This window comes from Cervus canadensis, chromosome 21, assembly GCF_019320065.1.
Source record: "Cervus canadensis isolate Bull #8, Minnesota chromosome 21, ASM1932006v1, whole genome shotgun sequence".
NCBI classification, from domain to species: Eukaryota; Metazoa; Chordata; class Mammalia; order Artiodactyla; family Cervidae; genus Cervus; species Cervus canadensis.
In genome coordinates this window covers 56,840,595-56,864,511 of record NC_057406.1, presented here as the reverse complement: position 1 = coordinate 56,864,511, position 23,917 = coordinate 56,840,595, and positions in this window count along the sequence as shown.

The window sequence follows — 23,917 nt, the reverse complement described above, 5'->3', positions numbered from 1 at the left end:
GTATTTTTCACACCTTTTCATGCTCCTTGTATTTTTCTGACCTTTTCACGATCCTCGTATTTTCCAAACCTTTTCGTGCCCTTCATATTTGTCACTCCTTTTCGTGCTCTACATATTTTTCACACCTTTACATGTTCTTCATATTTTTCAGACCTTTTCATGGTCATCGTAATTTTCAGGCCTTTTCATGCTCCTCCTATTTTTCAGACCTTTTCATGGTCCTCGTATTTTTCACACCTTTTCATGTTCCTCATATTTTTCAGACCTTTTCATTCTCTTTGTATTTTTCAGACCTTTTCAGGCTCCTTCTATTTTTCAGACCTTTTCATGTTCTCGCATTTTTCAGAACTTTTCATGCTCCTCCTATTTTTCACACCTTTTCATGCTCCTCGTATTTTTCACACTGTTTCATGCTCCTCGTATTTTTCACTCCTTTTCCTGATCCTTTTATTTTTCACACATTTTCATGCTCTTCATATTTTTCACAACTTTTCATGCTCTTAATATTTTTCAAATCTTTTCATGCTCTTGATGTTGTTCACACCTTTTCATGCTCCTCATATTTCTCACACCTTTTCATGCTTTTCATTTTTTCTCACATTTTCAAGCTCTTCGTATATTTTAGAACTCTTGGTGCTCTTCATATTTTTCACTCCTTTTCGTGCTCTACATATTTTTCACACCTTTTTATGCTCTACATATTTTTCACACCTTTTCGTGCTCTTCGTATTTTTCAGAACTCTTCGTGCTCTTCATATTTTTCACTCCTTTTCGTGCTCTACATATTTTTCACACCTTTACATGTTCTTCATATTTTTCAGACCTTTCCATGCTCTTCATATTTTTCACGCCTTTTCATGCTCCTTGTATTTTTCACACCTTTTCATGCTCCTCGTATTTTTCAGACCTTTTCATGGTCCTCGTAAATTTCAGGCCTTTTCATACTCCTCCTATTTTTCAGACCTTTGCATGCTCTTCTTATTTTTCAGACCTTTTCATGCTCCTCCTATTTTTCAGAACTTTTCATGTCCCTCGTTATTTTCAAACCTTTTCATGATCCTCGTATTTTTGATACCTGATCATGCTCTTCCTATTTTTCACACCTTTTCATGCTCCTTGTATTTTTCACACCTTTTCATGCTCCTCATATTTTTCAGACCTTTTCATGGTCCTTGTTAATTTCAGGCCTTTTCATACTTCTCCTATTTTTCAGGCCTTTGCATGCTCTTCGTATTTTTCAGACCTTTTTATGATCCTCGTATTTTTCACACCTTTTCATGCTCTTCATATTTTTCACACCTTTTAATGATCCTCATATTTTTCAGAAATTGTCATGCTCCTCCAATTTTTCAGACCTTTTCATGCTCCTCGTATTTTTCAGACATTTTCATTCTCCTCTTATTTTTCACACCTTTTCATGCTCCTAGTATTTTCACCCTTTACCTGATCCTTGTATTTTTCACACCTTTTCATACTCCTCGTAATTTTCACACCTTTTCATGCTCCTCGTATCTTTCACACCTTTCATGCTCCTCGTATTTTTCACGACTCTTCATGTTCCTTGTACATTTCACACGTTTTCCTGCTCCTCGAATTTTTCACACCTTTTCATGATCCTCTTATTTTTCACACAATTTCATGCTCCTCGTATTCTTCAGACCTTTTGATAATCCTCCTATGTTTCACACCTTTTCATGCTCTTCATATTTTTCACGCCTTTTTATGTTCCTCCTATTTTTCACACCTTCATGCTTTTCGTATATTTCAGAACTTTTCATGCTCCTCGTGTTTTTCACAGCTTTTCATGCTCCTCTTATTTTTCACACCTTTTCATGCTCCTCGTGTTTTTCACACCTTTTAAGGCTCCTCGTATTTTTCACACCTTTTCATGCTCCTCGTATTTTTCAGACCTTTTCATGATCCTCGTATTTTTCACACCTTTTCATGCTCTTCATATTTTTCACTCCTTTTCTTGCTCTACATATTTTTCACACCTTTACATGTTCTTCATATTTTTTAGACCTTTTCATGCTCTTCATATTTTTCATGCCTTTTCATGCTCCTCATATTTTTCACACCTTTTCATGATCCATGTATTTTTCAGAAATTGTCATGCTCCTCCTATGTTTCATACCTTTTCATGCTCCTCGTATTTTTCAGACATTTTCATTCTCCTCTTATTTCTCACACCTTTTCATGCTCCTAGTATTTTTTACCCTTTACCTGATCCTCGTATTTTTCACACGTTTTCATGCTCTTCATATTTTTTAAACCTTTTCATGCTTCTCGTGTTTTCACAACATTTTAATGCTCCACTTACTTTTCACACCTTTTCCTGAGCCTCTTATTTTTCACACATTTACCTGATCCTCGTATTTTTCACACCTTTTCATGCTCCTCATGTTTTTCACACCTTGTCATGCTCCTCGAATTTTCCACACCTTTTCATGCTCCTCGTATTTTACACACCATTCATGATCCTCCTATTTTTCACACCTTTTCATGCTCCTATTGTTTTTCATACCTTTTAATGCTCATCTTATTTTTCACAACTTTTCATGCTCCTCGTATTGTTCAAACCATTTCATGTTCCGCGTATATTTCACAGCTTTTCATGCTCCTCTTATTTTTCACACCATTTCATGCTCTTCATATTTTTCACACCTTTTCATGCTCTTCATATTTTTCACACCTTTTCGTGCTCTTTGTATTTTTCAGAACTCTTCGTGCTCTTCATATTTTTCACTCCTTTTCGTGCTCTACATATTTTTCACACCTTTACATGTTCTTCATATTTTTCAGACCTTTCCATGCTCTTCATATTTTTCACGCCTTTTCATGCTCCTTGTATTTTTCACACCTTTTCATGCTCCTCGTTTTTTTCAGACCTTTTCATGGTCCTCGTAAATTTCATGCCTTTTCATACTCCTCCTATTTTTCAGACCTTTCATGCTCTCTTTTTCACATGCCTCCTCTTCATATTTTTCAGACCTTTTCATGCTCCTCGTATTTTTCACACCTTTTTATGCTCCTCGAATTTTTCACACCTTTTCATGATCCTCGTATTTTTCACACCTTTTCATGCTCTTCATATTTTTCACTCCTTTTCGTGCCCTACATATTTTTCACACCTTTACATGTTCTTCATATTTTTCAGACCTTTCCATGCTGTTCATATTTTTCACGCATTTTCATGCTCCTTGTATTTTTCACACCTTTTCATGCTCCTCGTTTTTTTCAGACCTTTTCATGGTCCTCGTAAATTTCATGCCTTTTCATACTCCTCCTATTTTTCAGACCTTTGCATGCTCTTCATATTTTTCAGACCTTTTCATGCTCCTCGTATTTTTCATGACTTTTCACGTTCCTCGTATATTTCACACCTTTTCATGCTCCTCGAATTTTTCACACCTTTTCCTGATCCTCTTATTTTTCACACAATTTCATGCTCCTCGTATTTTTCAGACCTTTTCATGATCTTCCTATGTTTCACACCTTTTCGTGCTCTTCATATTTTTCACGCCTTTTAATGTTCCTCCTATTTTTCACAACTTTTCATGCTCCTCGTTTTTTTCAAACCAATTCATGTTCCTCGTATATTTCACACCTTTTCATGCTACTCGTATTTTTCACACCTATTCATGCTCCTCGTGTTTTTCCCACCTTTTCATGCTCCTCGTTTTTTCACACCTTTTCATGCTCTTCATATTTTTCACAGCTTTTCATGCTCTTCATATTTTTCACACCTTTTCGTGCTCTTCGTATTTTTCAGAACTCTTCGTGCTCTTCATATTTTTCACTCCTTTTCGTGCCCTACATATTTTTCACACCGTTACATGTTCTTCATATTTTTCAGACCTTTCCATGCTCTTCATATTTTTCACACCTTTTCATGCTCCTTGTATTTTTCACACCTTTTCATGCTCCTCATATTTTTCAGACCTTTTCATCGTCCTTGTTAATTTCAGGCCTTTTCATACTTCTCCTATTTTTCAGACCTTTGCATGCTCTTCATATTTTTCACACCTTTTCATACTCCTTGTATTTTTCACACCTTTTCATGCTCCTCATATTTTTCACACTTTTTCAAGCTTCTCGTATTTTTCAGAACTTTTCATGCTCCTCGTTTTTTCAGACCTTTTCATGATCCTCGTATTTTTCACACCTTTTCATGATTTTCATATTTTTCACTCCTTTTCGTGCTCTACAGATTTTTCACACCTTTACATGTTCTTCATATTTTTTAGACCTTTTCATGCTCTTCATATTTTTCACGCCTTTTCATGCTCCTCATATTTTTTACACCGTTTCATGATCATCGTATTCTTCAGAAATTGTCATGCTCCTCCTATTTTTCAGACCTTTTCATGCTCCTCGTATTTTTCAGACATTTTCATTCTCCTCTTATTTTTCACACCTTTTCATTCTCCTAATATTTTTCACCCTTTACCTGTTCCTCCTATTTTTCACACCTTTTAATGCTCCTTGTGTTTTTGACACCTTTTCATGCTCCATTTATTTTTCACACAATTTCATGCTCCTCGTATTTTTCAGTCCTTTTCATGATCCTCCTATGGTTCACACATTTTCGTGCTCTTCATATTTTTCACACTTTTTCATGCTCCTCGTGTTTTTCACACCTTTTAATGCTCCTCGTAGTTTTTACACCTTGTCATGCTCCTCGTATTTTTCGCACCTTTTCATGCTCCTTGTATTTTTCAGACCTTTTCACGATCCTCGTATTTTTCACACCTTTTCGTGCCCTTCATATTTTTCACTCCTTTTCGTGCTCTACATATTTTTCGCACCTTTACATGTTCTTCATATTTTTCAGACCTTTTCATGGTCCTCGTAATTTTCAGGCCTTTTACTTCTCCTCATATTTTTCACACCTTTTCGTGATCCTTGTATTTTTCACACATTTTCATGCTCCTCCTGTTTTTCAGACCTTTTCATGTTCCTCCTATTTTTCAGACCTTCTCTTGATCCTCGTATTTCTGATACCTTTCCATGCTCTTCCTATTTTTCACACCTTTTCATGCTCCTCGTATTTTTCACACCTTTTCATGCTCCTCCTATTTTTCACACCTTTTCATGCTCCTCGTATTTTTCACCCTTTTTCATGCTCCTCGTATTTTTCAGAACTTTTCATGCTCCCCGTATTTTCACACCTTTTCATGCTCTTCGTACTTTTCACTCCTTTTCATGCTCCTCGTGTTTTTCACACCTTTTAAGTCTCCTCGTATTTTTTAAACATTGTCATACTCCTCGTATTTTTCACACCTTTTCATGCTCCTCGTATTTTTCAGACCTTTTCATGATCCTTGAATTTTTCACACCTTTTCATGCTTTTCATATTTTTCACTCCTTTTGGTGCTCTACATATTTTTCACACCTTTACATGTTTTTCATATTTTTTAGACCTTTTCATGCTCTTCATATTTTTCACGCCTTTTCATGCTCCTCATATTTTTCACACCTTTTCATGATCCTCGTATTTTTCAGAAATTGTCATGCTCCTCCTATTTTTCAGCCCTTTTCATGCTCCTAGTATTTTTCACCCTTTACCTGATCCTCGTATTTTTCACACCTTTTCATGCTCCTTGTGTTTTTCACACATTTTAATGCTCCTCGTATTTTTCAGACCTTTTAATGATCCTCCTATGGTTCACATGTTTTCGTGCTCTTCATATTTTTCACATCTTTTCATGCTCCTCGTGTTTTTCACACCTTTTTCTGCTCTTCGTATATTTCAGAACTTCTCATGTTCCTCGTATTTTTCACACCTTTTCATGCTCCTTTATTTATCACGGCTTTTAATGCTCCTCTTATTTTTCACAACTTTTCATGCTCCTCGTTTTTTTCAAACCAGTTCATGTTCCTCGTATATTTCAGACGTTTTCATGCTCCTCGTTTTTTCACACCTTTTCATGCTCTTCATATTTTTCACACCTTTTCATGCTCTTCATATTTTTCACACCTTTTCGTGCTCTTCATATTTTTCAGAACTCTTCATGCTCTTCATATTTTTCACTCCTTTTCGTGCTGTTCATATTTTTCACACCTTTTCGTGCTTTCGTATTTTTCAGAACTCTTCGTGCTCTTCATATTTTTCACACCTTTACATGTTCTTCATATTTTTCAGACCTTTCCATGCTCTTCATATTTTTCACGCCTTTTCATGCTCCTTGTATTTTTCACACCTTTTCATGCTCCTCGTATTTTTCAGACCTTTTCATGGTCCTAGTAAATTTCAGGCCTTTTCATACTCCTCCTATTTTTCAGACCTTTGCATGCTCTTCGTATTTTTCAGTCCTTTTCATTCTCCTATTATTTCTCACACCTTTACGTGCTCCTAGTATTTTTTACCCTTTACGTGATCCTCGGATTTTTCACACGTTTTCATGCTCTTCATTTTTTTCAGAATTTTTCATACTCTTCATATTTTTCACACCTTTTCATGCTCTTCATATTTTTCAGACCTTTTCTTGCTCCTCGCATTTTTCACAGCTTTTCATGCTCCCCGTATTTTTCACACATTTTCATGATCCTCGTACATTTCACACCTTTTCATGCTCCTCGAATTTTTCACACTTTTTCATGCTCCTCGTAATATTCACACCTTTTCATGCTCCTCGTATCTTTCACACCTTTTCATGCTCCTCATATTTTTCACGACTTTTCATGTTCCTCGTACATTTCACACCTTTTCATGCTCCTCGAATTTTTCACACCTTTTCATGATCCTTTTATTTTTCACACAATTTCATGCTCCTCGTATTTTTCAGACCTTTTCATGATCCTCCTATGTTTCACACCTTTTCGTGCTCTTCATATTTTTCACGCCTTTTAATGTTTCTCCTATTTTTCACAACTTTTCATGCTTTTCGCATATTTCAGAACTTTTCATGCTCCTCTTGTTTTTCACACCTTTTCATGCTCCTCGTATTTTACACACCATTCTTGATCTTACTATTTTTCAAAACTTTTCATGCTTTTCATATTTTTCACACCTTTTCATGTTCCTCCTACTTTTCACACCTTTTTGTGTTCTTCGTATTTTTCAGAACTTGTCATGCTCCTTGTATTTTTCACACCTTTTCATGCTCCTCTTATTTTTCATGCCTTTTAATGCTCCTCTTCTTTTTCACAACTTTTCATGCTCCTCGGTTTTTTTCAAACCAATTCATGTTCCTCGTATATTTCACACCTTTTCATGCTATTCGTATTTTTCACACCTATTCATGCTCCTCGTGTTTTTCCCACCTTTTCATGCTCCTCGTTTTTTCACACCTTTTCATGCTCTTCATATTTTTCACAGCTTTTCATGCTCTTCATATTTTTCACACCTTTTCGTGCCCTACATATTTTTCACACCGTTACATGTTCTTCATACTTTTCAGACCTTTCCATGCTCTTCATATTTTTCACACCTTTTCATGCTCCTTGTATTTTTTACACCTTTTCATGCTCCTCATATTTTTCAGACCTTTTCATGGTCCTTGTTAATTTCAGGCCTTTTCATACTTCTCCTATTTTTCAGGCCTTTGCATGCTCTTCGTATTTTTCAGACCTTTTTATGATCCTCGTATTTTTCACACCTTTTCATGCTCTTCATATTTTTTTCCACCCCAAACCCTTTTTAATTGATCCTCGGGGTACATTTTTTTTCAAAGAAAAAATTGGGGTTTTTTTCCATGCTTTTCCCCCTTCCCCCCCAAAATTTTTTTCCCAGGAACCCTTTTTTTTTTCATGCTCCTCGTATTTTAGACATTTCATTTTCCTCTTTATTTTTCACACCTTTTTTCATGCTCCTAGTACATTTTCACCCTTTTACCTTGATCCTTGTTATTTTTCACACCTTTTCATACTCCTCGTTAATTTTCACACCTTTTCCATGCTTCCTCGTATCTTTCACACCTTTCATGCGATCCTCGTTTTTTCACGATCTTCTGTTCCTTGTACATTCACACGTTTTTCCTGCTCCTCGAATTTTTCACACCTTTTCATGATCCTCTTATTTTTCAACAATTTCATGCTCCTCGTATTTTTCAGACCTTTTATAATCCTCCTATGTTTCACACCTTTCATGCTCTCATATTTTCACGCCTTTTTATTGTTTCCTCTATTTTTTCACACCTTCATGCTTCGTATATTTCAGAACTTTTTCATGCTCCTTCTGTTTTTCAAGCTTTTTCATGCTCCTCTTATTTTTCACACCTTTTCTGCTCTCGTGTTTTACACCTTTTAGGCTCCTCGTATTTTTCACACCTTTTCATAGCTCCTCGTATTTTTCAGACCTTTTCATGATCCTCGTACTTTTTCACACCTCTTTCATGCTCTCTATTTTTCACCCTTTTTCATGCTCTACATATTTTTCATCCCTTTACATGTTCTTCATATTTTTTAGACCTTTTCATGCTCTTCATATTTTCCACACCTTTTCATGATCCTCGTATTTTTCAGATATTGTCATGCTCCTCCTATTTTTCAGACCTTTACATGCTCCTCGTATTTTTCAGACATTTTCATTCTCCTCTTATTTTCACATCTTTTCATGCTCCTTGTATTTTTCACCCGTTACCTGATCCTCGTATTTTTCACACTTCTTAAGCTCACTTTGTTTTTCACACCTTTTCATGCTCCTCGTTTTTTTCAGACCTTTTCATGGTCCTCGTAAATTTCATGCCTTTTCATACTCCTCCTATTTTTCAGACCTTTGCATGCTCTTCATATTTTTCAGACCTTTTCATGCTCCTCGTATTTTTCATGACTTTTCACGTTCCTCGTATATTTCACACCTTTTCATGCTCCTCGAATTTTTCACACCTTTTCCTGATCCTCTTATTTTTCACACAATTTCATGCTCCTCGTATTTTTCAGACCTTTTCATGATCTTCCTATGTTTCACACCTTTTCGTGCTCTTCATATTTTTCACGCCTTTTAATGTTCCTCCTATTTTTCACAACTTTTCATGCTCCTCGTTTTTTTCAAACCAATTCATGTTCCTCGTATATTTCACACCTTTTCATGCTACTCGTATTTTTCACACCTATTCATGCTCCTCGTGTTTTTCCCACCTTTTCATGCTCCTCGTTTTTTCACACCTTTTCATGCTCTTCATATTTTTCACAGCTTTTCATGCTCTTCATATTTTTCACACCTTTTCGTGCTCTTCGTATTTTTCAGAACTCTTCGTGCTCTTCATATTTTTCACTCCTTTTCGTGCCCTACATATTTTTCACACCGTTACATGTTCTTCATATTTTTCAGACCTTTCCATGCTCTTCATATTTTTCACACCTTTTCATGCTCCTTGTATTTTTCACACCTTTTCATGCTCCTCATATTTTTCAGACCTTTTCATCGTCCTTGTTAATTTCAGGCCTTTTCATACTTCTCCTATTTTTCAGACCTTTGCATGCTCTTCATATTTTTCACACCTTTTCATGCTCCTTGTATTTTTCACACCTTTTCATGCTCCTCATATTTTTCACACTTTTTCAAGCTTCTCGTATTTTTCAGAACTTTTCATGCTCCTCGTTTTTTCAGACCTTTTCATGATCCTCGTATTTTTCACACCTTTTCATGATTTTCATATTTTTCACTCCTTTTCGTGCTCTACAGATTTTTCACACCTTTACATGTTCTTCATATTTTTTAGACCTTTTCATGCTCTTCATATTTTTCACGCCTTTTCATGCTCCTCATATTTTTTACACCGTTTCATGATCATCGTATTCTTCAGAAATTGTCATGCTCCTCCTATTTTTCAGACCTTTTCATGCTCCTCGTATTTTTCAGACATTTTCATTCTCCTCTTATTTTTCACACCTTTTCATTCTCCTAGTATTTTTCACCCTTTACCTGTTCCTCCTATTTTTCACACCTTTTAATGCTCCTTGTGTTTTTCACACCTTTTCATGCTCCATTTATTTTTCACACAATTTCATGCTCCTCGTATTTTTCAGTCCTTTTCATGATCCTCCTATGGTTCACACATTTTCGTGCTCTTCATATTTTTCACACTTTTTCATGCTCCTCGTGTTTTTCACACCTTTTAATGCTCCTCGTAGTTTTTACACCTTGTCATGCTCCTCGTATTTTTCGCACCTTTTCATGCTCCTTGTATTTTTCAGACCTTTTCACGATCCTCGTATTTTTCACACCTTTTCGTGCCCTTCATATTTTTCACTCCTTTTCGTGCTCTACATATTTTTCGCACCTTTACATGTTCTTCATATTTTTCAGACCTTTTCATGGTCCTCGTAATTTTCAGGCCTTTTACTTCTCCTCATATTTTTCACACCTTTTCGTGATCCTTGTATTTTCCACACATTTTCATGCTCCTCCTGTTTTTCAGACCTTTTCATGTTCCTCCTATTTTTCAGACCTTCTCTTGATCCTCGTATTTCTGATACCTTTCCATGCTCTTCCTATTTTTCACACCTTTTCATGCTCCTCGTATTTTTCAAACCTTTTCATGCTCCTCCTATTTTTCACACCTTTTCATGCTCCTCGTATTTTTCACCCTTTTTCATGCTCCTCGTATTTTTCAGAACTTTTCATGCTCCCCGTATTTTCACACCTTTTCATGCTCTTCGTACTTTTCACTCCTTTTCATGCTCCTCGTGTTTTTCACACCTTTTAAGTCTCCTCGTATTTTTTAAACATTGTCATACTCCTCGTATTTTTCACACCTTTTCATGCTCCTCGTATTTTTCAGACCTTTTCATAATCCTCGAATTTTTCACACCTTTTCATGCTTTTCATATTTTTCACTCCTTTTGGTGCTCTACATATTTTTCACACCTTTACATGTTCTTCATATTTTTTAGACCTTTTCATGCTCTTCATATTTTTCACGCCTTTTCATGCTCCTCATATTTTTCACACCTTTTCATGATCCTCGTATTTTTCAGAAATTGTCATGCTCCTCCTATTTTTCAGCCCTTTTCATGCTCCTAGTATTTTTCACCCTTTACCTGATCCTCGTATTTTTCACACCTTTTCATGCTCCTTGTGTTTTTCACACATTTTCATGCTCCTCGTATTTTTCAGACCTTTTAATGATCCTCCTATGGTTCACATGTTTTCGTGCTCTTCATATTTTTCACATCTTTTCATGCTCCTCGTGTTTTTCACACCTTTTTCTGCTCTTCGTATATTTCAGAACTTCTCATGTTCCTCGTATTTTTCACACCTTTTCATGCTCCTTTATTTATCACGGCTTTTAATGCTCCTCTTATTTTTCACAACTTTTCATGCTCCTCGTTTTTTTCAAACCAGTTCACTTTTACATGCTCTGCCTGTTTTTCACACCTTTTCATACTCTTCTTATTTTTCACATTTTTTCATGCTCTTCATATTTTTCACACCTTTTCATGCTCTTCATATTTTTCAGACCTTTTCGTGCTTTTTATATTTTTCACAGCTTTTCATGATCTTCGTGTTTTTCACACCTTTTCATGCTCTCGTATTTTTCAGACATTTTAATGCTCCTTGTACTTTTCACACCTTTTCATGCTCCTAGTATTTTTCACACCTTTTCATGCTCTTCATATTCCTCAGACCTTTTCATGCTCTTGATATTTTTCACACCTTTTCATGCCCTTCGTGTTTTTCACATCTTTCATGCTCCTGATATTTTTCACACCTTTACATGCGCTTCATATTTTTCACACCGTTTCATCCTCCTCTAATTTTTCATACAGTTTCATGCTCCTCATATTTTTCACACCTTTACATGCTTCTCATATTTTCGACACCTTTTAATGCTCCTCATATTTTGGACACCTTATCATGCTCTTCATATTTTTCAGACCTTTTCATGCTTTTGATAATTTTCACACCTTTTCCTGCTCTTCATATATTTCACACCTTTTCCTGCTCTTCGTATTTTTCACACCTTTTTATGCTCCTTATATTTTTGACATCTTTTCATGCTCTTCATATTTTTCAGACCTTTTTATGCTCCTCGTACATTTCACACCTTTTCATGCTCGTCGTATTTTTCAGAGCTTTTCTTGCTCCTCGTATTTTTGAGACCTTTAAAGGCTCCTCTTAATTTTCAGATCTTTTCATGCTCCTCATTTTTTCACACCATTTCATGCTCCTCTTATTTTTCACACCGTTTCATGCTCCTCATATTTTTCATACCCTTTCATGCTCTTCATATTTTTCACACATTTTCATGCTCCTCGTATTTTACACACCTTTTCATGCTCCTCAGATACTTCACACCTTTTCATGTTCCTAGTATTTTTCACACCTTTTAATGCTCCTCGTTTTTTCAGACCATTTCATGCTCCTCGTATTTTTCACACCTTTTCATGCTCCTCATATTTTTAACACCTTTTCATGCTCCGCGTATATTTCAGCCCTTTTCCTGCTTCTCGCATTTTGCAGACTTTCATGCTCTTCGTATTTTTCAAACCCCATGCTCTTCATGTTTTTCACACCGTTTCCTGGATCAGAGCAAAGACCTTCCTGCTTCTCGCATTTTGCAGAACTTTTCATGCTCTTCGTATTTTTCAAACCCTTTCATGCTCTTCATGTTTTTCACACCGTTTCCTGCTCTTCGAATTTTTCAGGCCGTTTCACGCTCTAGATATTTTTCACACCTTTTCATGCTCTTCCTGGTTTTCACACCTTTTCATGCTCTTCGTATATTTCCCACCGGTTCATGCTCGTCATATTTTTCACACCTTTTCATGCTCTTCACTTTTTTCACACCATTTCATGCTCCACATATTTTTGACACTTTTTCATGCCCCTCATATTTTTCAGACAGTTTCCTGCTCCTCATATTTTTCAGACCGTTTCATGCTCTTGATATTTTTCATACCTTTCCATGGTCTTCATATTTTTCACAACTTTTCATGCTCCTCATATTTTTGACATCTTTTGAAGCTCTTCATATTTTTCACACCTTTTCATGCTCCTCATATTTTTCACACCTTTTCATGCTCCTCATATTTTAGACACCTTTTCATGCTCTTCATATTTTTCACACCGTATCATGCTCCTCATATTTTAGACACCTTTTCATGCTCTTCCTATTTTTCACACCGTTTCATGTTCCTCATATTTTTCATACAGATTCATGCTCTTCCTATTTTTCACACCTTAAAATGCTCCTCATATTTTTGACACCTTTTCATGCTCTTCATATTTTTCAGACCTTTTCATGCTCCTCGTATATTTCACACCTTTTCATGCTCCTCGTATTTTTCAGAGCTTTAAATGTTCCTCTTAATTTTCAGATTTTTTCATGCTCCTCATTTTTTCACACCATTTCATGCTCCTCATATTTTTCATACCCTTTCATGCTCTTCATATTTTTCACACATTTTCATGCTCCTCGTATTTTACACACCTTTTCATGCTCCTCCTATATTTCACACTATTTCATGCTCCTCAGATTTTTCATACAGTTTCATTCTCCTCATATTTTTCACACCTCTACATGCTCCTCATATTTTTGAAACCTTTTCATGCTCTTCATATATTGCAGTCCTTTTCATGCTGCTCGAATTTTTCAGACCTTTTAATGTTCCTAGTACTTTTCAGACCATTTCATGCTCCTCATATTTTTCAGACCTTGTCATGCTCCTCGTATCTTTCAGACCGTTTCATGCTCCTCGTATTTTTCAGACGTTTTCATGCTCCATTTATTTATGACACGTTTCACGCTCTTCGTATTTTTCACCCTTTTTTGCTCCTCGTATTTTTCAGCCCTTTTCATGCTGCTCGGAATTTTCACACCTTTTCATGCTCCTCGTATTTTTGTCTCCACAGGTGATTCAGACATCCTTTCATCTTGGGAGATGCAAGACGAGCCTGCATTCAAGTCACTGCAGGAATATCCGGCCTTATTTCGAGTCAGGGCATCTCGTTGTCCATTCCACTTGAGGCCACAAACTCAGGGTCCCTCTCACATACCTAGAGCTGAGAGAAGCCTCCTCTTGAAGTGCTTGTGGTACGGTGGTATTCCTCTGGAGTCGAAGCCAGGGACTAACCTCTCATCTCGAGTTGATTTTTGGTCCACGGAGCTCTTTCATGTTGCTACAGTGACTCAGGATCCCTCTAGCCTTGAAACAGTGTTCATGGGGTTTCTCTGGAGTGACATCAAGGAAATCAAGGCTACTTTCATGTTTAATGAGCAACACGGAATTACTCTGCTCGCAGTGCAGGGGAATCGGGCCTCATGTCGCGGCGATGGGGAAGTCTCATTGTTTTTCTCGAGTTGCGGCGGGAACCTGAGGTATATTCTCGAGTTACGACGGGGATGGCCCTTCCAAACACGTGTGTGTTCAGCGACGACACGACTCCTGCCTAGTTGCGAGGGACAACTCGGGATTCTCCTCGAGGCTTGGCAGGGCAATTGGGACGCCTCTCCAACTGAGGCGGGAGATCAAGCGTCCTTTTCCATGTGCCACAGGAATCCTGGGGCTGCTATCAATTTTCACGAGGAGTCAGGCTTCGTCTCCTTTTGAGGCAATGATCTCCACATACATCATACCTAGTTTCATGAAACGTGTGATAAACAAATGGAGCATGAAAACGTCTGAAAAACAGAAGGAGCATGAAAAGGTCTGAAAAATAAGACGTGCCCGCAAAGGTGTGAAAAATATGAAGAGCACGAAAAGGCCTCAAAAATACGAGGAGCCCGCAAAGTTGTGAAAAATATGAGGAGCATGAAAAGGTGTGAAAAATTCGAGGAGCATGAAAAGATGTGAAAAATGCCAGGAGCATGGAAAGGTGTGAAATATATGAAGAGCCTGAAAAGATGTCAAAAATATGAAGAGCATGAAAAGATCTGAAAAATACGAAGAGCATGAAAATGTGTGAAAAAGACAAGGAGCATGAAAAGATGTGAAAAATATGAAGAGCATGAAAAGGTGTGAAAAATACGAGGAGCATGAAAAGGTGTGAAAAATACGAGGTGCATGCAAAGGTGTGAAAAATACGAGGACCATGAAAAATTGTGAAGAATATGAGGAGCATGAAAAGGTGTGAAAAATACGAGGAGCATGAAAAGGTCTGAAAATTACGAGGTGCATGAAATGGTGTGAAAAATACGACGAGCATGAAAAGATCTAAAAAATACGAGGAGTATGAAAAGCTCTGAGAAATACGAGGAGCACGAAAAGGTATGAAAAATACGAGGAGCATGAAAAGGTCTGAAAAATATGAAGAGCCTGAAAAGGTGTGAAAAATATGAAGAGCATGATAAGATCTGAAAATTATGAAGAGCACAAAAAGGTGTGGAAAATATGAGGAGCCCGAAAAGGTCTGAAAAATATGAGGACCACGAACATGTGTGAAAAATACGAGGAGTACAAAAATGTATGAAAAATATGAGGAGCCTGCAAACGTGTGAAACATATGAGTAGCAAGAAAAGGTGTGAAAAATCCGAGGAGCATGACAAGGTCTGAAAAAAATGAAGAGCACGAAAAGGTGTGAAAAATATGAAGAGCACGAAAAGGTCTGAAATTTACGAGGAGCATGAAAAGGTGTGAAAAACATGAGCAGCATTAAAACGTGTGAAAAATAGGAAGAGCATGAAACACTGTGAAAAACACGAAGATGATGAAAAGTTTGGACAAATATCAATAGCATGAAAAGGTCTGAAAAATATGAAAAGCATGAAAAGGTGTAAATAATATGAACAGCATGAAAAGATGTGGAAAATACGAGGAGCATGAAAGATCTGAAAAATATGAGGAGCATGAAACGGTCTGAAAAATACGAGGAGCATGAAATGGTCTGAAAAGTACAAGGAGCATTAAAAGGTCTGAAAAATAGGAGCAGCATGAAAAGGACTTCAATATATGAAGAGCATGAAAAGGTGTCAAAATTACCAGGAGCTTGTGGAGGTGTGAAAAATATGAGGAGAATGAAACTGTATGAAAAATCTGCGGAGCAAAAAAAGGTGTGTAAAATACGAGGAGCATGAAAATGTGTGAAAAATATGAAGAGCATGAAAGGGTATGAAAAATACGAGGAGCATGAAAATGTGTGAAAAAAAAAGAAGAGCATGAAAAGCTGTGAAAAATATGAAGAGCATGAAAAGGTTTGCAAAATATGAAGAGCATGAAAAGGTGCGAAAAATATGAAGAGCAAGAAAAGTTGTGAAAAATACGAAGTGTCTGAAAAGGAGTGACAAATACGAAGAGCATGAAGAGGTGTGAAAAATCCGAGGAGCATGAAAAGGTGTGAAAAATACAAGGAGCATGAAATGGTCTGAAATATATAAAGAGCATGAAAAGTTGTGAAAAACATGAAGGGCCTGAAAAGGTGTGAAAAATATGAAGAGCATGAAAAGGTCTGAAAAATATGAAGAGCAAGAAAAGGTGTGAAATATACGAGGACAACGAAAAGCTGTGAAAAATACAAGGATCACGAAAAGATGTGAAAAAAACGAAGAGCCCGAAAACGTGTGAAAAATAGGACGAGCACAGAAAGGTGTGAAAAATACGCGGAGAATGAAAAGGTGTGAACAACACAAGAAGTATTAAAAGGTGTGAAAAATACGAGGATCATGAAAAGGTGTGAAAAATATGTGGAGCATGAAAAGGTCTGAAAAATACGAAGAGCATGAAAAGGTGTGAAAAATATGAAGAGCATGAAAAGGTCTGAAAAACACGAGGAGCATGAAAAGCTCTGAAAAATACGAGGAGTATGAAAACGTCTGAAATATATGAGGAGTATGAAAAGTTGGGAACAATACGAGAAGCATGAAAAGGTCTGAAAAATACGAGGAGTATGAAAAGGTGTGAAAAATACGAGGAGCATGAAAAGGTCTGAAAAATACGAGGAGTATGAAAAGGTGTGAAAAATACGAGGAGCATGAAAAGGTGTGAAAAATACGAGGAGCATGAAACTGTCTGAAAAATATGAAGAGCCCGAAAAGGTCTGAAAAATATGAAGACCATGAAAAAGGTGTGAAAAATACGAGGAGCATGAAAAGGTCTAAAAAATACGAGGAGCATGAAAAGGTCTGAAAAATACGAGGAGCATGAAAAGGTGAGAAAAATACTAGGAGCACGAAAAGGTGTGAAAAATACGAGGAGCATGAAAATTTGTGAAACTACGAGCATGAAAACGTGTGAAAAATACGAGGAGCATGAAAACGTGTGAAAAATACGAGGAGCATGAAAAGATGTGAAAAATATGAAGAGCAGGAAAAGGTGTGAAAAATATGGGGAGAATGAAAAGGTGTGAAAAATATGAAGAGCGTGAAAATGTTTGAAAAATATGAAGAGCACGAAAAGGTGTTAAAAATATGAAGAGCATGAAAAGGTCTGAAAAATATGAAGAGCCTGAAAAGATGTGAAAAATATGAAGGGCATGAAAAGGTGTGAAAAATACGAGGAGCATGTAAAGGTGTGAAAAATACGAGGAGCATGAAGAGGTGTGAAAAATACGAGGAGCACGAAGAGGTGTGAAAAATACGAGGAACATGAAAAGGTGTGAAAAATACGAGGGCAAGAAAAGGCGTGAAAAATACGAGGAGCATGAAAAGGTATGAAAAATACGAGGAGCATGAAAAGGAGTGAAAAATACATGGAGCATGAAAAGGTGTGAAAAATACGAGGAGAATGAAAAGGTCTGAAAAATATGAGGAGCATGAAAAGGTCTGAAAAATATGAGAAGCCTGAAAATGTGTAAAAAATATGAAGAGCATGAAAAGTTCTGAAAAAATATTAAGAGCACGAAAAGGTGTGAAAAATACTATGAGCATGAAGGTCTGAAAAATATGAGCAGATGAAAAGGTGTGAAAAATACGAGGAGAATGAAAAGGTCTGAAAAATATGAGGAGCATGAAAAGGTCTGAAAAATATGAGGAGCATGAAAAGGTGTGAAAAATACGAGGAGCATGAAAAGGCCTGAAAAAGAGGAGGAGTATAAAACGGTCTGAAAAATACGAGGAGCATGAAAAGGTCTGGAAAATATGAAGAGCCTGAAAAGGTGTGAAAAATATAAGGAGCATGAAAAGATCTGAAAAATATGAACAGCATGAAAAGTTGTGAAAAATACAGGAGCATTAAAAGGTCTGAAAAATAATAGGAACATGAAAAGGTGTGAAAAATATGAAGGCCATGAAAAGCTGTGAAAAATATGAAGAGCCTGAAAAGGTGTGAAAAGAATGAAGAGCAGGAAAAGTTGTGAAAAATAGGAAGAGCACGAAAAGATAGAAAAATATGAGGAGCATGAAAAGGTCTGAGAAATATGAGGAGCATGAAAAGGTGTGAAAAATACGCGGAGCATGAAAAGGTCTGAAAAATATGAAGAGCCTGAAAAAGTGTGAAAAATATGAAGGGCATGAAAAGCTGTGAAAAATACGAGGAGCAAGTAAAGGTGTGAAAAATACGAGGAGCATGAAGAGGTGTGAAAAATACGAGGGGCATGAAAAGGTGTGAAAAATACGAAGAGCAAGAAAAGGCATGAAAAATACGAGAAGCATGAAAAAGTGTGAAGAATATGAGGAGCATGAAAAGGTGTGAAAAATATGCAGAGCATGAAACGGTCTGAAAAATATGAAGAGCATGAAAAGGTCTGAAAAATACGAGGAGCATGAAAAGGTCTGAAAATCACGAGGTACATGAAATGGTGTGAAAAATACGAGGAGCATGAAAAGATCTAAAAAATACGAGGAGTATGAAAAGCTCTGAGAAATACGAGGAGCACGAAAAGGTATGAAAAATACGAGGAGCATGAAAAGGTCTGAAAAATATGAAGAGCCTGAAAAGGTGGGAAAAATATGAAGAGCATGATAAGATCTGAAAATTATGAAGAGCACAAAAAGGTGTGGAAAATATGAAGAGCCCGAAAAGGTCTGAAAAATATGAGGACCACGAACATGTGTGAAAAATACGAGGAGCACAAAAATATATGAAAAATATGAGGAGCCTGCAAACGTGTGAAAATTACGAGTAGCAAGAAAAGGTGTGAAAAATCCGAGGAGCATGACAAGGTCTGAAAAAAATGAAGAGCATGAAAAGGTGCGAAAAATATGAAGAGTACGAAAAGGTCTGAAATTTACGAGGAGCATGAAAAGGTGTGAAAAATATGAGCAGCATTAAAACGTGTGAAAAATAGGAAGAACATGAAACACTGTGAAAAACACGAAGATCATGAAAAGTTTGGACAAATATCAATAGCATGAAAAGGTCTGAAAAATATGAAAGCATGAAAAGGTGTGAATAATATGAACAGCATGAAAAGATGTGGAAAATAGGAGGAGCATGAAAAGATCTGAAAAATACGAGGAGCATGAAATGATCTGAAAAATACGAGGAGCATGAAATGGTCTGAAAAGTACAAGGAGCATTAAAAGGTCTGAAAAATAGGAGCAGCATGAAAAGGACTTCAATATATGAAGAGCATGAAAAGGTGTCAAAATTACCAGGAGCTTGTAGAGGTGTGAAAAATATGAGGAGAATGAAACTGTATGAAAAATCTGCGGAGCAAATAAAGGTGTGTAAAATACGAGGAGCATGAAAATGTGTGAAAAAAAAAGAAGAGCATGAAAAGCTGTGAAAAATATGAAGAGCATGAAAAGGTTTGCAAAATATGAAGAGCATGAAAAGGTGCGAAAAATATGAAGAGCAAGAAAAGGTGTGAAAAATACGAAGTGTCTGAAAAGGAGTGACAAACACGAAGAGCATGAAGAGGTGTGAAAAATCCGAGGAGCATGAAAAGGTGTGAAAAATACAAGGAGCATGAAATGGTCTGAAATATATAAAGAGCATGAAAAGTTGTGAAAAACATGAAGGGCCTGAAAAGGTGTGAAAAATATGAAGAGCATGAAAAGGTCTGAAAAATATAAAGAGCAAGAAAAGGTGTGAAATATATGAGGACAACGAAAAGCTGTGAAAAATACAAGGATCATGAAAAGATGTGAAAAATACGAAGAGCCCGAAAACGTGTGAAAAATAGGACGAGCACAGAAAGGTGTGAAAAATACGCGGAGAATGAAAAGGTGTGAACAACACAAGAAGCATGAAAAGGTGTGAAAAATACGAGGATCATGAAAAGGTGTGAAAAATATGTGGAGCATGAAAAGCTCTGAAAAATACGAGGAGCATGAAAACGTCTGAAATATATGAGGAGTATGAAAAGTTGGGAACAATACGAGAAGCATGAAAAGGTCTGAAAAATACGAGGAGTATGAAAAGGTGTGAAAAATACGAGGAGCATGAAAAGGTCTGAAAAATACGAGGAGTATGAAAAGGTGTGAAAAATACGAGGAGCATGAAACTGTCTGAAATATATGAAGAGCCCGAAAAGGTCTGAAAAATATGAAGAGCACGAAAAGGTGTGAAAAATACGAGGAGCATGAAAAGGAGTGAAAAATGTGAGGAGCATGAAAAGGTCTGAAAGGTCTGAAATTTACAAGGAGCATTAACAGGTGTGAAAAACATGAGCAGCATTAAAACGTGTGAAAAATAGGAAGAGCATGAAACACTGTGAAAAACACGAAGATGATGAAAAGTTTGGACAAATATCAATAGCATGAAAAGGTCTGAAAAATATGAAAAGCATGAAAAGGTGTAAATAATATGAACAGCATGAAAAGATGTGGAAAATAGGAGGAGCATGAAAGATCTGAAAAATATGAGGAGCATGAAACGGTCTGAAAAATACGAGGAGCATGAAATGGTCTGAAAAGTACAAGGAGCATTAAAAGGTCTGAAAAATAGGAGCAGCATGAAAAGGACTTCAATATATGAAGAGCATGAAAAGGCGTCAAAATTACCAGGAGCTTGTAGAGGTGTGAAAAATATGAGGAGAATGAAACTGTATGAAAAATCTGCGGAGCAAATAAAGGTGTGTAAAATACGAGGAGCATGAAAATGTGTGAAAAATATGAAGAGCATGAAAGGGTATGAAAAATACGAGGAGCATGAAAATGTGTGAAAAAAAAAGAAGAGCATGAAAAGCTGTGAAAAATATGAAGAGCATGAAAAGGTTTGCAAAATATGAAGAGCATGAAAAGGTGCGAAAAATATGAAGAGCAAGAAAAGGTGTGAAAAATACGAAGTGTCTGAAAAGGAGTGACAAATACGAAGAGCATGAAGAGGTGTGAAAAATCCGAGGAGCATGAAAAGGTGTGAAAAATACAAGGAACATGAAATGGTCTGAAATATATAAAGAGCATGAAAAGTTGTGAAAAACATGAAGGGCCTGAAAAGGTGTGAAAAATATGAAGAGCATGAAAAGGTCTGAAAATATGAAGAGCAAGAAAAGGTGTGAAATATATGAGGACAACGAAAAGCTGTGAAAAATACAAGGATCATGAAAGATGTGAAAAATACGAAGAGCCCAAAAACGTGTGAAGAATAGGACGAGCACAGAAAGGTGTGAAAAATACGCGGAGAATGAAAAGGTGTGAACAACACAAGAAGCATGAAAAGGTGTGAAAAATACGAGGATCATGAAAAGGTGTGAAAAATACGAGGAGCATGAAAAGGTCTGAAAAATACGAAGAGCAATGAAGAAGGTGTGTGAAAAAATTATTGGAGAGCATGACAAAGGTCTGAAAACACCACGAAGGAGCATAAAAGCTTCTAAAAAATACGAGGAGTAATGAAAACGTCTGATAATCTATAAGAGTATGTAAAAGTGGGTAACAATACGAGAAGCATGAAAAGGTCTGAAATACGAGAGTATGAAAAGGTGTGAAAAATACAGAGGAGCATGAAAAGGTCTGAAAAAAATACGAGGAGTATGAAAAAGCGTGTGAAAAAATACGAGGACATGAAAAGTGTGTGAAAAATACGAGGAGCATGAAACTGGTCTGAAAAATCAGAAGAGCCCGAAAAGGTCTGAAAAAATATGACGAGCTGAAAAAGGTGTGAAAAAATACCGAGGAGCATGAAAGGTCCTAAAAAATACGAGGAGCATGAGGTCTGAAAATACGAGCGAGCATGAAACAGGTGAGGAAAATACCTAGGAGCAACGAAAAGGTTGTGAAAAATACGAGTGAAGCACATGAAAATTTCTGTGAAACTACGACGCATGAAAACGGTGTAAACAAATACGAGGAAGCCTATGAAAACGTGTGAAAAATCCGAGGAAGCATGAAAAAGAATGTGAAAAATATGAAAGAGGCAGGAAAAGGTGTGAAAAAATACGGGAAGAATGAAAAGGTGTGAAAAAATATGAGACGTGAAAATGGTTCTTGAAAAATAATGAAGAGCACGAAAGAAGCGTGTTAAATAATAATGACAGACATGAAAAGGTGTGAAAAATACGAGGAGCCTGAAAAGGTGTGAAAAATACGAGGAGCCAGAAAAGGTGTGAAAAATATGAGGACCCTGAAAAGGTGTGAAAAATACGAGGAGCCTGAAAAGGTGTGAAAAAATACGAGGAGCCTGAAAAGGTGTGAAAAATACGAGGAGCCTGAAAAGGTGTGAAAAATACGAGGAGCCTGAAAAGGTGTGAAAAATACGAGGAGCCTGAAAAGGTGTGAGAAATACGAGGAGCCTGAAAAGGTGTGAAAAAATACGAGGACATGAAAAGGTGTGAAACTATGAAAGAGTGTGAAAATGTTTGACAAAATATGAAGAGCACGAAAAAGGTGTTAAAATATAACGAGCATGAAAAGGTCCTGAAAACATATGAAGAGCCTGAAAAGGTTTGAACAAATATGAGGCGCATGAAAAGGTTTGTGATAATAACGAAGGAGCATGTAAGGTGGTGAAAATATACGAGGAGCATGAAGAGGTTGTGAAAAAATACGAGGAGCAATGAAAGAGGTGGTGAAACAACTACGAGGAGTCATTGAAAAGGTGTGACAAAATACGAGGGCAAGAAAATGGCGTGAAAAATACGAGGACGCAATTGAAAAGGTATAAAAATACGAGGACGCATCGAAAAGGAGTGAAAAAATACATGGAAGCACTGAAAAAAGGTTGTGAAAATACGAGGAGAAATGAAGGTCTGAAAAATATGAGGAGCATGAAAAGGTCTGAAAAATATGAGGGGCCTGAAAATGTGTAAAAAATATGAAGAGCATGAAAAGTTCTGAAAAAATATTAAGAGCACTAAAAGGTGTGAAAAATACTATGAGCATGAAGGTCTGAAAAATACGAGGAGCATGAAAAGGCCTGAAAAAGAGGAGGAGTATAAAACGGTCTGAAAAATACGAGGAGCATGAAAAGGTCTGGAAAATATGAAGAGCCTGAAAAGGTGTGAAAAATATAAGGAGCATGAAAAGATCTGAAAAATATGAACAGCATGAAAAGTTGTGAAAAATACAGGAGCATTAAAAGGTCTGAAAAATAATAGGAACATGAAAAGGTGTGAAAAATATGAAGGCCATGAAAAGCTGTGAAAAATATGAAGAGCCTGAAAAGGTGTGAAAAGAATGAAGAGCAGGAAAAGTTGTGAAAAATAGGAAGAGCACGAAAAGATAGAAAAATATGAGGAGCATGAAAAGGTCTGAGAAATATGAGGAGCATGAAAAGGTGTGAAAAATACGCGGAGCATGAAAAGGTCTGAAAAATATGAAGAGCCTGAAAAAGTGTGAAAAATATGAAGGGCATGAAAAGCTGTGAAAAATACGAGGAGCAAGTAAAGGTGTGAAAAATACGAGGAGCATGAAGAGGTGTGAAAAATACGAGGGGCATGAAAAGGTGTGAAAAATACGAAGAGCAAGAAAAGGCATGAAAAATACGAGAAGCATGAAAAAGTGTGAAGAATATGAGGAGCATGAAAAGGTGTGAAAAATATGCAGAGCATGAAACGGTCTGAAAAATATGAAGAGCATGAAAAGGTCTGAAAAATACGAGGAGCATGAAAAGGTCTGAAAATCACGAGGTACATGAAATGGTGTGAAAAATACGAGGAGCATGAAAAGATCTAAAAAATACGAGGAGTATGAAAAGCTCTGAGAAATACGA